The following is a 3,541-nucleotide window of genomic DNA, read 5'->3' as shown; positions in this document are numbered from 1 at the left end:
GTTGGAGAAATTTTTTCAGCATCCAGCAGCCTGCTTGCTTTCTCTAGCCTCTTTTCATCATCCTTATTTTTTCTTCCTTTTACGATCTTGACTTTTCTTTCATCTTCATCTGAATTGATTTCTTTACAACACTCGGTTATTGAAGCTAAGCTGCAAGACGATCCAACACTGCAACAAATATAGGAGATTTTACTTTCAGCAACAATTTCTTGCCATTTGATGTTGTGATTATTAAGAGTTTCTCTTACATTTCGAGCTTTAAATTTTGTCATTCTCTAAATATATTCTGATTTAGAACTTTCTTCAGTCAGTTGACTCTTTTCCTACGCAATCACATCACTAAAAAGATTTTTTATTTAATGTAATATAAAATCTAACATAGATGTTTTATATGTTTTCATCAACATTTTCGCATGTTTCTAAATATTTAAATTAGTCGTCAATAAATTAGTCATTATGTTAAAATGTATGATGTGATTAAGAAAGATATTGAAAAATATTAGGCTTACAATACCCAGCTTAAAAGTTATTTATTTTCTAGAGACTTCAATGAAGCCCGAACTTGCAATATATTGTCTTGGACAAGACATTAAACTGCATTCCCGGTGTATGATGCGATAACCAAAAAGTTTTTTTGTACACCAGGTCCTTGGACCAAAACTAATTGCGCTTTTTTTGTTGTGCAATAAACAATATACGTATAACATAAATTATATACGAAAATATTTCTAAGCAAAAAATTATAATTCATAAAGTTAAGTCACTTATGCTTTTTACTATGTATTTATACCTAAACTTATTTGAGTAATATTTTAGTTTTGTAATATATTTTTTTTTAGGTCACTTACTGACTTTTGTTGTCATCTAAGTTACAAAAATATACAAAAATTCCAAGTTTTAATAGCTTTCTTATGCTAAGAAAACATATAAAACTATTAACATAAGAAAACTTGCTCTTACCTGCTATTGTAACAACATATATATTCTGTTGTCTTTTAAATGACCACCTGGGGGCGTTAGATGATTGTTTGTCAAATCCCATAATAATATTTTTTAAATGTTTGTTATTTTGTTCAATTAGCCATAAGACCGTGCAGAAGGCACACCAATTTTAAGACACTAATTGAATTTAAGAACTTTTTTATGATTTTCATTTTATAAGATGTTTATCTTTATTTGTATTATTGTATTGTGCTTAATTTAGCCACCGTTGTTTATGAAGCACATCATATATTAAGACTCTGTATTATCATTAAGACCTGTTTTTGTAATTAAGATTGTGACATTCAGACACTTTAGAGCATTATGAAGAACATTTTTATTTGTAGTACTTTGTGTTTACTTGTTGTGTTTATTTTCGCAGTTTTATTCTACTGATATATTAGCTGCTTTATTACTTACACTTTCTAGTTATCACATTAACATCACTTTCTCAATTAACTCACTTCATTAAAGAAATTATATATTTCAAGTTTATTGCATATTTATTAATTACTAAGTTAAACCTGACGTAAGGTAATTTTAGTAAGAGCCTTAAGAGCTAAACGCTCAAAGCGTTTAGAACAAAAAAAGGAACTTCCCCCAACTAAAGGTAGTTCCTACTACAGGCCTAGGACTACACTATAAGCTTTATTGAATACTTCTTCGTATGATCACATAATTTGTACTTCCGTAATGCAAGTAAAATATAATTTAATGCACATTTAATTGGATTATGAAAACAAATTTTTGTTTTTGTACAAAATGACACATTCCTAGCTGTTGTGAGTAAAATTATTCAAATAACTATACAAAAATTTGATAAAAGTTTTTGTTTACTTTGCTTTTAGATATACTGTTATTTAAGCTACCAATTAAAAACAGCAATAGTTTAATATTTTTAGAGCATTTTTAGGTAAAAATCTGCTGTCCAGATCCATCCCGCAAAGCAGAAATTTCCGCGACGGTTTTTTAGCTTAGAAGCAACTAATTAATTACACTAAAAATAATAAAATTATTAAAATCAGGTATTTAGAATTAATTTTAAAGTATGGTTTTTAATTGAAACAAAAAAAAATTGTATGTACAAGAATATTTACAACCGTTCTATATGCTCCCTATTTAAATCACCAGTTATGCATAAACTTATGTTTGAACTAAAACTAGTAACTTAGACAGTTACTGTCTTTTGAAAATCTAAGTGTTTTGAGACACAACACAATGACAAAATGTATACTTACATACAAATATAGTTGAAATTTCGTGTTTTTTACTAAATTACTATCGCTTTAAAATATAATACAACTATATGCATTAAAATAGTTTTTTAATGTAAGCTTTATGAAGCGAGTAATTTTTAACAAAAGCTAAAAATATTTAAAGTTGTTTTAGCATTATTTGTGTTAGAGAGAAAGCTAATTGCAGCAAAGTAGACTAAAGCAGTGGTTCTTAAGATTTTAAAAATAGATAAATAAAAGCATTCATGTACACTAGTGTGCACTAGTTTTATGTTTGGGTGCACAAAACATTAAAAATTAACACTATACTTTCTAGAGTTAATGGATAGTTGCAAAAAAAAGTCTGGCATACTTGTGAATGTTTCAAACTTGGGTGCACAGAACTTTTACATTCCAATTTAGTGTGGACAGATTGTTATTACTGTTAGGGTCTACGGTTTAACTCACTTAAACATTAGAAAATTTAAACTCGCTGGATTTGGGCCCGACTGGGTCCTAATTTAATGTATACGGTAGACTAAAAATCAAAATGTAATTTCGTTAATTTTTGAAATTTATTTACAAACTTCGAAGTTAAACAAACAAATCAGCACTTAATACCGAAAACAACTAAATGCTGTCACATTTGTCTTTAAACCTGTGTCTTTAACAGACAAACTAAGTGACGTCATCCGAGTTGAGCAAAGTCAGCAGGTTCCGAGGTGGAACCGATTTTTATGAGAATGTCTTCTTCAACAGCTTTTTTTTTGCTCGCCAAGCACAATACTCTGAACGAAAATTTGTAGTCGTTGGGCGGCAGCTCGTACTTCCACGAGCGGAACGATTTCACTTGCGTCGCGAGCTTTTTGCCGCAACCGTAAAAGGTGCGGTCGTCGTCGACAAACTGCCTACGACGTCCCCGCAAGGTGCACACAATCAGCGTCACGACCCTGACGCGACTGGAGTAGGAAAAAAAGTTTACCGCGACCGTCGACGCCTTCTTGACCGACACCTTGCAACCCGCGCGTATTTCGTTAGCCCATTTTATTTTTCTGCGTATTTTAAAACCCGACTTGTACACTTATTTAGCCGCTTTTATTTTTCTGCCTATTTCAAAACCCGACTTGTACAAGCCTTTCGGTTGCAAGGCGCAGACCTGCACAAAATATTCCTCGAGGCTTCTCGCGGCCACCCAAACTTCCCCTTTGTCGGGGTCGGCGCTTTCCGTCAGCGACGGCGGCAAGCTTTCGCTTGAAAAAGTTTCCAGATAACATTTTGCGCAGCGCGGTTCGTACAGCTTGAGGGCGTTGTGTTCGATGTTGCAACCGATTAAAGTGTAACAGTGG

The sequence above is a fragment of the Thalia democratica genome, chromosome 5, assembly GCF_965202585.1.
Source record: "Thalia democratica chromosome 5, ktThaDemo2.hap1.1, whole genome shotgun sequence".
NCBI classification, from domain to species: Eukaryota; Metazoa; Chordata; class Thaliacea; order Salpida; family Salpidae; genus Thalia; species Thalia democratica.
The sequence above is the reverse complement of the archived record's forward strand: the minus strand, read 5'-3'. Positions refer to the sequence as shown.